Raw genomic sequence first — 11,425 nt, 5'->3', positions numbered from 1 at the left:
TGGGAGTGGGTGGGTAGGGGAACAGAGGTGGGGGGAGGGGTATGGGAAACTTTCGGGATAGCATTTGAAATGTAAATAAAGAAAATAATAATAAAAAAGAAAAAACAAACAAAAAAAGGAATGATTATATTAAAGTAAACTTTTCAAATAAAGCTGATAGATTGGTGGAGCATGGATATACTACATATGTTGATATCAAAGGTTTTTAGTAGGTATGGAATGAAGAATTGTCATAATAGTCTCATGGGTGGGTTGTTGATGTGACAACACTGATGATGAGTCATGGGAGCTTATGCAACCACAATTGGTGCTCTGAGTGACAGCATGTCTGCCAGCCTACTCTGTGATTGATTCTTCAGAAAAGCCACCATTGAAGGGGGACAGCCCCTTCACTAATGTTGGAAAGACTCTTCATTTCACCCAGTTCAAGAATTTGAATGTTTTGTTTCTCCTTCTAAGAAAGATTGAAGTATCCACACTTTGGTCTTCCTTCTTCTTGAGTTTCATGTGGTTTGTGAATTGTATCTTGGGTATTCCAAGCTTCTGGGCTAATATCCACTTATCAGTGAGTGGATATCATGTATGTTCTTTTGTGATTGGGTTACCTCACTCAGGATGATATCTTCCATATCTATCCAATTGTCTAAGAATTTCATAAATTCATTGTTTAATAGCTGTGAAATAGAGACTGAAGAAATGACTATCCAGAGACTGCCCCATCTGGGAATCCATACCATATACAATCACCAAACCCAGACACTATTGTGGATGACAACAAGTGCTTGCTGACAGAAACCTGATATAGTTCTCTCCTGAGATGCTCTGCCAATGCCTGACAAATATAGAAGTGGATGCTCATAGCCATCCATTGGACTGAGCATAGGATCCCCGATGAAGGTGCTAAAGAAAGGACCTAAGGAGCTGAAGGGTTTGCAACCCCATAGGAGGAACAACAATATGAACTAACCAGTACCCCCAGAGGTCCCAGGGACTAAACCACCAATCAAAGAAAACACATGGTGGGACTCATGGCTCCAGCTCATATGTAGCAGAGGATGGCCTAGTAGAACATCAATGGGAGGAGAGGCCATTGGTCCTATGAAGGCTCTACATCCCAGTGTAGCAGGATGCCAGGGCCAGGAAGCAGGAGTCGGTGGTTTGGTGAGCAGGGGGAAGGGGAGGGAATTTTTGGAGGGGAAACCAGGAAAGGGGATAATATTTGAAATGAAAATAAAGAAAATATCCAATAAGAAAAAAAAATTGGAGCCAGAGATGTTTGGTGGTAGTGTGGTTGCCTACCATTGATTTTATGTTTGGAGAAATTAGGCTTATTACCCAGTAGAAATAAACCAAGAAAAAAAAAATCAATAACGTTGGTAAAGTCCCAGAAACTAAAAGTGGCCCTATTTCAAATGTTAAAATTAAGAATATTGACTTATGTCACAGAAGCTAATTATTGAATTATTTATATTACTACAATTTAATATCTCAAAATAAATTACAACATTAGACTTAAATCAGATTGGTAACATTTAATATAAATAAATGGTAACTCCTATATTTATCACTTAAAAATTTCCTTGGAAGTATGACTTGGGAACAAGCTGTTTATCACTGAGGCCTTTTTATGAATCAGCATTAAACAATATAACAATATGGCCATGACCCAAACCATCTCACAGGCTACCAATTGCTGAGTCCTCCGTGGTCTTAAAAAGGACTATATGACAGTTTCCTGCCTGGAGCAGAGATAGCAGGGCATGGGCCTCCTCCATGAGTATTGATGTTTGCTGGGCATGAGGCTTATTTGTATAGCAATGTATATATTTCACTTCATGTTCCTTACTTGGGAAATTTTCTCCCTGTCAAGGTTAATGACATGACACTAATGATATTTAGAAAATATCTCATAAAAAATGGGAAAAAAAGAAGTTTAGAACACTAAAAAATAAAAAATTAAAAAAAAGAAAGAAACAAGATGAGTCTGAGATTCAAGAGTATGTCTATTGTCCTGAGGAAAAGTAGTAAAAACTATGACCTTCAGAACAACCCTCAAGGCTATAGGAAAGAACTCTGAAAACATGAGTACAAAATTATATAATTTCACAACTATGCAAAATATAAGGATGCAATATGAATTGTATGAGGGGCTTCATGAACCTTAAAAACAAAGGCAGCTGCACAAAAAGCCAGTCTATTGAAAGTCCCCCGAAATGGGAGATATCCTCACTCAAGCCCCGGGATGACATGATGCCCAAGAACTCATGAGAGACTGGTCTTGATGCAAACAGCAAGAGGTTTAATCAGGAAAGGCCAGTGCACTGGGGACGACTCGTATCCCATGCAGAGGTAGAGGAGTCAGTGATGAGCTCAAAGGGTAAGGGGCTTATAAAGGCAGAAACCGCAAACACCTGGCATTGGGCTATAGCATTTGGCAAGCATACTGGGTTCAAGGAATGGTTGGAATACTCTGTATGAAGTTTTCCTGAAACAATGGAGCAAGTTAAACTTCTACTTTGTGGTTAGTACAACCTGGAACAATGGGGCGAGTTAAACTTTCACTCCCTGCCATTAGTGAGTGAGGTCTATTTTAGACACAAGTCTAGGAGCTTACATAATTTTTAACTCTTCTTTCTCAGGATCTTTCTCTATTAGAAAGATACAAAGGCAGGCAGATTCCTGAGCTCAAGGTCAGAGGTTCTGGTAAGGTAGGAATGGTAATCTCAGAATGGGATCCCACCCAGTTAGCTTATTGTCTGTGCTTACTAGGGCAGGCAGATCTCTGAATTCATTTGTAATGTTGAAAAGAAAAAAAAAAACTGTACTTGCTGTCTTTTTCTAAGAATCAAGGAGCTAAGGTCATAAAATGCTGATTTGTAGGATAATCAAATGGGAACCTGAAGTAAATGACTGAATTGATATGTAAATAAAAGACTGGGCTTTGGTCTGTGAAAGAGAGCTATCCAGATAGAGCAGCTTAGAGAGTGAACACAGCTCTTTTAGAATTTTTCTAGCAGGATTTCTGACTTTGGTCAGAAAAGTCCAAGAATGTTTTTCTACCAGCTTTTCCAATTTTTGTTTAGAAAACCCATGAGCTATCCAGAGATTTAAAAATTTGTTGTAGCAAGAGAGAGATGTCTTGAGCAGAGAGCTGTCTGGAGAGCCATGTTGAACAGAACACAGAGCCATCAGCTTGTATTCCATTATTGACTTTGTGTCATTTCTTCTGCTGCTCAGAAACACCCCTTCTCTTGGGAGCACCTCTCCAAGCCAAGGCTGGTCCTTGACAATCATTCTATCTTTAAAAAAATAAAACAGAAAAATTATAAGAACTACAACATGGAGAAAATGCTATGAAATTCTGTGGTTTTGATATATGGCATAACCATTGCAAACAGGAGCACACACCTGTGGCTACCTACCTACTTACACATGCACATAGGGCAGGGGGCTAAGGGTCAAGATCATACCACCTATCATCTTGACTTTTAGGTTAAGGAGTACAGATCTGAAATGTGGCATGTTACTAGTTTATTATAGCATTTTAAGGACTGATAGAAAGTAAAGTGTCCAGACTTGATTGACATGATATAAATGATACTTATGAAGACCAACAGAAGGCAATGCATTGCTTAGTATGGGGAAAACTACAAATATCCAACAAAGAGATTTTAAAGCACAAAGACTTTAAAGTGGTTCATGCCTGTATGACCAACATTTGAGAAGTGGGGGCAGGAAAACTTAGAGATTTAGAGGCTATGAATGCAACTTGTAGTGAGTTTCAGAGCAGCCTGAGCTTGAGAGTCAGACCTGGTTTCAAAACAACAACATACAATTGAATAGTTTTCCTAGAGAAGTCAGAGAGCAAAAATGTTTGCATTGACATAACTAAGGGGAAAAGTAACTCAAGAAAGGGGTTGACTTCAGTTCTATCTGAGAAAATGCTGGATTATCTTGGGTAATTGATAAGGATGCCCAGGAAGGGAAAGGCATCCTTTGCATTACATTAGACGTGAGAAATGGCTGCCACAACAGAATGTGTACAGTTAGTAGGCCTGGTTTGAAGGCAAGGACATAGATTATAAAAGGATCCCTGAGGATAGAGATGAGGGAAGACTGAGAAGTGACTGGAAAAGACAAATGTAGAAAAAGAAAGAAGACAGCATCATTTGCAGAAGTCAGAAAAAGATACCAAGACTGAATAAAATAGCAAGCAGCATTGGCAGCCTGATCAGCCAAAAACGATAAGAACTCTATACTATGGCCTTGACAGATACAAGGGCATTTGTGATTAGTAATTCAGAGACACATAGGCCATATGATGGAGGGTTGTGAAAAAGTGAGAGGTGAGAAAGGGGATCTGGGAAGGTTATTTTTATTCCAAATTATTATCTGAAAAGCTCCAGAAGAAGAAAAATAGGAGCAATATTGTGACCTTAACATTTGTGCTCCTCCCAGTTCCAAACTAGTGCTGAAGCCCTAAGCTACTATGTAATGGTATTTGGAGATGGGGTGTTAGTGAGAAAATTGAGGTTAAATTTGGTCACAGTGCCAGGTTGATTGTGGTAGGATTAGTGGCCCTACAGAATGAGAAAGAGATTGCTGGTTGCCCCATGAGTACTAAACTGTATTTAGACACCAGTCAAAAGTTCTGGTGTGCTATTGTAAGGTTGGGTGACCAAATAGTGTTTGTGTACTACACAGCTTAGAAAGCTAGAAGAATGGATTTTTAACCTATTTGCTATAAATAAGTAATCAGTGTTTGAAGACATAGTCATGACTAACTGGGATATAATGACTCCACACACTGAACCACTGGGTCTTGTGTGCAGTTTCTGTGTTTTTATATATCAGTTAAAAGTAAAGTTAATGTAAACAAGACAAAAGAATGAGTGGAAGTGGTCATACATGCATTTGGGAGGCTTAAGGAATCAATTAAGCTTAATTAAGCCAGTATGGAATATATCATAAGACTATGTATCAAATAATTAATTTTAAAAAAAGAAAAGGGGGCCCAACAAGCAAGGAAGTAAATCCTCATGAGAAACTACTCAAGGTCTGAGCCTTGTCTCAGATCTCTAGTCTCCACATCTCCAAAAATTTTATTATTTAAATCATTCAATCAGAAACTGAGAGAGGACCTGCTGCTAGGCCCAATGATCCAAGTTCAATCACTGAGACCCAAATAGTGGAAGGAGAGAGCCAGTTCCCCTTAGCTGTCTGTTGTCTGACTACCACACACAGTATGGCACATGCATACCCATACACATACAGGCAGACGATATAGATATTACAGTTATAAAAAAAAAACTAGACCACCCAATCAATGTATGATGTTTTGTCATAACAGTCAAAGTTCAATAAAGACAACAACCAAAATGAGATTTTATATCAAGAAATTGGCTTTTAAAATATTATTTAAAATTGGCAAGACTGTTTTTTCAAGGATGAGGAGTCACCAATGAGTGAGAGATTTGAAAGAATACATTAGAAAAGCTAATTAAGGAGGCAGGGATCTCCCAAACCAGGAGGAAGCAGTACTGAGAGCTTAGCACAGGAGTTCATTTTAAATCAGGGGTGGGGGACTATTCGGTTTGCAGAATCACCGCTTGGGACCAGTTATCAAGATGTTTATTATTCTGCATGCAGGCAGTACTAGAATAAAATGCCAGATTGGAGAAAGATGGATTCCACAAAATGCCTAATTGATGGGAGGGTGGAAATGAGGGACAGAGCTTATCACTGTACATGTTTGAAATCCTCAAGCGACAAGAAATAAATAATATCAATTGAGAGGTATGCTGGCTTACCACAAACCCTCATAAAGTGTTTCCCCACCAATTTTGTGAAGGGTTTTTATAGAACCCTTCAACTATTTATGAAGATAATGGAAATTTGTATTTCTCTTTCTTTTTAAATTTTTTTTTTAAATTTATTTATATTATATGTAAGTACACTGCAGCTGTCTTCAGACACTCCAGAAGAGGGCATCAGATCTTGTTACAGATGGTTGTGAGCCACCATGTGGTTTCTGGGATTTGAACTCTGGACCTTCAGAAGAGCAGTCGGGTGCTCTTACCCACTGAGCCATCTCACCAGCCCNGAAATTTGTATTTCATTATAGCTATGTAACTAAATACAAACGCGGTAAGCAAATTCCTTTTAAGGGAAAAGGAGGGACACATTTATCTATTATAGTCAATAAAAAGAAATAAAATATGACTAGTTCTGCACAATACTCAGCCAGAAGCATGCCTTAGAGATGTCCAATGTAACCCAGAGTGCTAGAAATATTTTTCAATAACTAGAATTGGTTCACCTTTTCTGGGTCTAATAAATGCCCAGTATTTTTATGAAATTTAATTTATATCAAACTATATTTCAGTATTGAGTTCTTCTAAAACCACAGTGCTACCTGGGCTCTATTATTCTATGTATTAAATACTTTAAAAAGAGCCATCTGAGCTCTAACTAATCTCACTAAGAGCCATTATTAATATGATTTGACCCTGACCTTTCAGGCCTCCAAGACTCTCATGTTCTCCCCCTCTAATATCTGGCAACTCTCAAATAGATATGAAGTTAGCAAATATAAGTTTCAGCATTTTTTATCATTTATCCAGAAAGTAGTGAGAAAACAAAAGCATGATTTCTTATATAAACTAATCTATCTATAATATGCACAGCCTAGTTATCCAGCCATCCTGTTTGTAAAGGAGGAAGTTTTAAAACACTGCCATCTGCTGCAGAAGTCACAAACTGCATGGACATTTTATAAACTAGGAAAAAACACAAGAGACACTGCCATATTCTACCATTTCTCTACTAGTAAAGTGCTGAAGATGGTTTCAAATAATTGTTTGGAAGTCATTGGAACAATTGTTGGGAAGAATTAACCATCAAAGGTGAGCAAAAATTACATATTTATGACCAAGCCAGCTCAGTCAGTCAACAGGTTCTCCAGCACAGGAGCAAGGAAAAAAAGACAGTTAGACAATGTTGCAGCATGACCCCAGCCAATTCTGAGGCTGAGGCAAATACAAAGAATATGACCATATTCTTAAGGCATAAGCAAAGTAGTCAAGGAACAAGCAGGGCAAAAATCAAGGCATTAAACAAAGTCCCATGGTTGCTATGTCTAGGGGTTTATCAGGATGATACAGATACAAGGAATACAATACATTTCTCGGCTGTATTTGCCTTGAGCATTCTCCATTGTCCCAGCCCAATATCAAATTCCTGCCAAATTCCTAGAAGTGGCCCCCAAAACTCTCCACATATTTACTGTTATGACAGCTTTGCAAATAACCAGCTTTGTTCAAAAGCAAGATTGAAGACTGTGGGCTCTAATATGTCAAGCCTAGTTTGAAACCAGTATGCATCGCTGTCAGTGGCCACAAACCTTTTCTGACTCACTGAATAATAATCATCTTAAACATTGAGTTCAAGGCTAGTTTTAAAATATTCTTATAATGCCTTCAGGGAAACTAAATAGATTTTCCTTTGCTTTTAGAGTCCTTGAAATTCTCAGTTCAAGGAAGGTCAAATAATTATATCATAATGCATACAGATAACTCATCTTTTTCTACAGATTTTTATTATAATGAGGCTGCTTTCAGGAGTATAATTTAATTCATTGACTTTCTATATCTCACTTGAGTGTATATTTGCCAGAAATTTTTATGAGTTCTATCTATAGGGACTTTATCACCCCAACATCAGGGAGAAAAATAACATTGACTAAATTCAAAGGAAGAATATGTTTTCTTTGTCGAGTCTCCATTTGTCTAGGGAAAAAAATCATTGTCTAAACCTCAATAAATGTTAAGTGTTAGTCTCTCACTGAACTGAAATATCTACTCTTTGGTCTTGCCACAATTGTCTAGCAACATTGACAAAGGTCAGGGACTTTTATGGAATAGTTAGGGGAAAGATTGAAGGCTCTGAAGAGGATTAAAAACTCCACAGGAAGACCAANAGAGTTAACTAACCTGGACCCCTGGGAGCTCTCAGAGACTGAGCCATCAACCAAAGAGCATCTATGGCCTGGACTGAGACCTCCAGCACACATAGCAGATATGCAGCTCAGTCTCCATGTGGGTCCCCCAACAACAAGAGAGGGGCTGTCCCTAAAGCTGTAGCCTGAGTGTGGAATCTATTCCCCAACAGGGCTACCTTGTCTGGCCTCAGTGAGAGAAGATACACCTAATCCTGCAGAGACTTGGTGTGGCGGTGGGGAGACACCCAGAGGGAGGCCACCCTTCCAGAGGAGAAGGGAATGGGGGATGGGAGGAGGGACTCTGTAAGGGAAAGGTCTGGAGGGTGTACAGCTTTTTGGATGTAAACAAACAAATAAAAATGCATGTTGTATTTGCCCAGATTTCTCCCCTTTCCCAGGGAGATTTCTACAGGATTGTGTGCATCCTTTCCCACTGGGACCAGACAAGGCAGTCCTCTGCTACATATACGCTGGAGGCCACAGGCCAGTCCACATATACACTTTGGTTGGTGGCTTAGTGTGGGAGCTCTGAGGAGCCAGGGTTAGTTGATACTGTTGGTCCTCCTATGGGGTTGCCATCCCCTTCAGCTCCTTCAATCCTTCCCCTAACCCTTCCACAGGGGTCCCTGACCTCAGTCCAATGGTTGGCTGTGAGTATCTGCATCTGTCTCAGGCAGCTGCTGATAGAGCCTCTCGGAGGACAGCCATGCAGGCTCTTGTCTGCAAGCACACCACAGAATCAGTCGTAGTGTCAGGGTTTGCTGCTTGTGCATGGGATGGATCCCAAATTGGGCCAGTCACTAGATGGCCTTTCCTTCCGTCTCTGTTCCGTTTTGCCCCTGCATTTCCTTTAGACAGGAACAATTCTGGGTCAAAACTTTTAAAGATAGGTGGGTGGCTCCATGCCTCAACGGGGGCCATGCCTATCTACCTGAGGTGGTCTCTTCAGGTTCTCTCTCCCCACTGTTGGGCATTTTGATTACAGTCATCCCCACTGAATTATGGGAGCCCCCAGGTTTCTGAGACTTACTAGAGGTTCACTCCACCCCCTGCCACCACTAGCCCCTTGCAACATATTTCATTCTCCTGGCCCTCTGGGCTTCTCTCCTGTCTCCTCTGATACTTGATCCTGATCCCCTTTCCTCCTTCCCTCCCTCCCTCCTTTCTTTCCTTCCCCCCCCCCCGTCTCACAAATTAGTGAAGTGTTTTAGTTCTTTTGGTATGTGATATTTTGATTCTTGGGTTTAACTTTGTATTTGCTTAGCTTTTTGAAGAAGCACTGGATTCTCCTGGAGGAAGCAGAGGGGAGTTCTTCAGAGTCACATTCTCTCTTCAAGGCAGGGGATAGTGCTCAGACAGGAGACCAGGTAATGCCTCTCCTGGAGGAAGCCTCAGAGAGCTTGTGGATCTGAGATATTCAGCTGTTAAATCCGATCATTTCATTTTGGGTGTCCTGTTTCCTCGGAATTGCTAAAAGATAGATATGATGCGTCTCCATAATAAAGAGTTTGCCTACTAGAGTTCCTGGATTCAATCTCTAGCACCACTTACCCCCCCCCAAAAAAAAAGGTTAAAAGTTAAATTTTAAATAGACATTTTATTCTAAATGGCTGTAGGTGTTAATTACATTTCCTCATTGAATCATCTCTTTCATGGCTGTAGTTGTGTCACGTGACAGCAGTCTCTGTTGTAGAATGAGTGGACTTTAGGAGTCACCAGCGCAACTGATTCACACAACCCATTCCAAATCTTAAGTAGGTTTATGGTTATGTTGCTTGAGCCTTTTAAAATGATTTGTGTATAAAGAGTTCCTACTCATTAGGAAGAAACTGTTATGTATTAGGATATTAAAAAATCTGATGACTGAGCTTCGATGCTGCGCAACTCTTATCCAACTGAACACCAGATTCTCACCATCAGCAGCCTCCGAGGCTTCCGTTTAAATACTCAACCTCACAGCCAATGTCTCCCCTCAAAGCTGAACAACTCTGCGTTGACCTGGGTCTTTTATTCTAAACGGCTGGAAGCAGGTACAAAGGGAAAATTAAATATGTAAGGATTTTAGAGGAAATATGTTTGAGAGGCTTGGGATTTGGTTGAACACTAGGAAGAGTTGCCAGCTCTCTAGTAAAGTCCAACAAGGGAAGGGAGGGGAAAATGGGTGGGTGTATGCTCAATTACCACAAACTCTGGGAAAGTTCTAGAAGGTTCATTAGGAAGACCGCCAGTTTACACCATTCATCCGAGTACAAAAATAGAGCTATCTGGGTATCCTTTGGCATCCTTATAGAGAATGTTATGTCAATGAAAATGTTACAGTGGTTTTCAAGGACAGCAGCTGGGGCCCTGTGCTCAGTTACACAGAGAAGAAAAGTGATTGTTGGAAGTAAAGAGAAGAGGGAAGAGGTGAAAGGAGAGAGAAAACAAAGGACAGACTGGTAGGGAGGAGGGGGCTTAGTCACTGATCATGAGGGGAAGGAATAGATCTAGGGGAGGAAGAAAATTCAAATCTAGCATCACGTTTTTAACCATAATCATCCAATATTACACACATATGTGGCTTGTAGTCTTAAAGCCATGCTACTGCCTTGCCTGGAGCTGCTGCGCTTTAGCTCTGGACCTGGCTTGCCTGGGAGTTGTTCTCTGGCCCCTCCTGGCTCCATTTTGTCCCACCTGGCTTAGCTCGGTATTGGTCGCAATCAGCCCCAGCCCAGCCTCTCCCTCTACCCGCTTTATGCTCCAGGAGTTGACCACTCCATCAACCCACTCCTGAGGCCCTAGAACCTATGGATAAAAGTCAGACAGACAAGCTTTATTATTTTAGAACTTGCAGGCTAGGCACAATTGCTGGGCACGGAATCTCCTGCCTGGAAAGGTATGCCCTCATCAATTTCTCCTTCTACCCTAAACTTAGTGGTTTGTATCAGCTAGCTCCAGCAGAGCTTCTTGGCCATCCACCTGTAGCAGAATTCACTGGTTCTAGCTACTCTGAGATCTTATATGACTGCTACATGTTTCTCTTTCCAATGCCTGGTCAAAAAGCCCCTCCTCAAAGATCAAGTGACCATAAGTGTGCAGTTTCATTTCTGGGTCTTCAATTCTATTCCACTGATCTGCCTCTGTACCAGTACCATGCAGTTTGTAGCACTATTGCTCTGAAGTAAAGCTTGAGGTCAGGGATGGTGATTCCCCCAGCTGTTCTTCTATTGTTAAGAATTGTTTTCACCATTTTGGGTTTTTTGCCTTTCCAAATGAATTTGAGAAATGCTCGTTCCATGTCTTTGAAGGATTGTGTTGGGATTTTGATGGGGATTGCATTGAATCTGTAGACTGCTTTCAGCAAGATGACCATTTTTACTGTGTTAATTCTGCCAATCCATGAGCATGGGTGATCTCTCAATTTTCTGATATCTTCTGTTTCTTTCT

At 40.5% G+C, this 11,425-nt stretch overlaps 1 non-coding gene across 1 annotated transcript; it reads left to right on the top strand.

Moving 5' to 3' along the window:
- The first annotated feature begins 2,982 nt into the window (after positions 1-2,982).
- Positions 2,983-3,047, top strand: LOC115063459. The gene has a single exon (XR_003843334.1). It is a non-coding gene; the product is annotated as a U7 small nuclear RNA (small nuclear RNA).
- The last annotated feature ends 8,378 nt before the right edge of the window (positions 3,048-11,425 follow it).

This window comes from Mus pahari, chromosome 2 (genome assembly GCF_900095145.1).
Source record: "Mus pahari chromosome 2, PAHARI_EIJ_v1.1, whole genome shotgun sequence".
In the NCBI taxonomy this organism is placed as follows: domain Eukaryota; kingdom Metazoa; phylum Chordata; class Mammalia; order Rodentia; family Muridae; genus Mus; species Mus pahari.
Note: the sequence above shows the minus strand (reverse complement) of the source record. Positions and strands in the feature narration are given on the sequence as shown.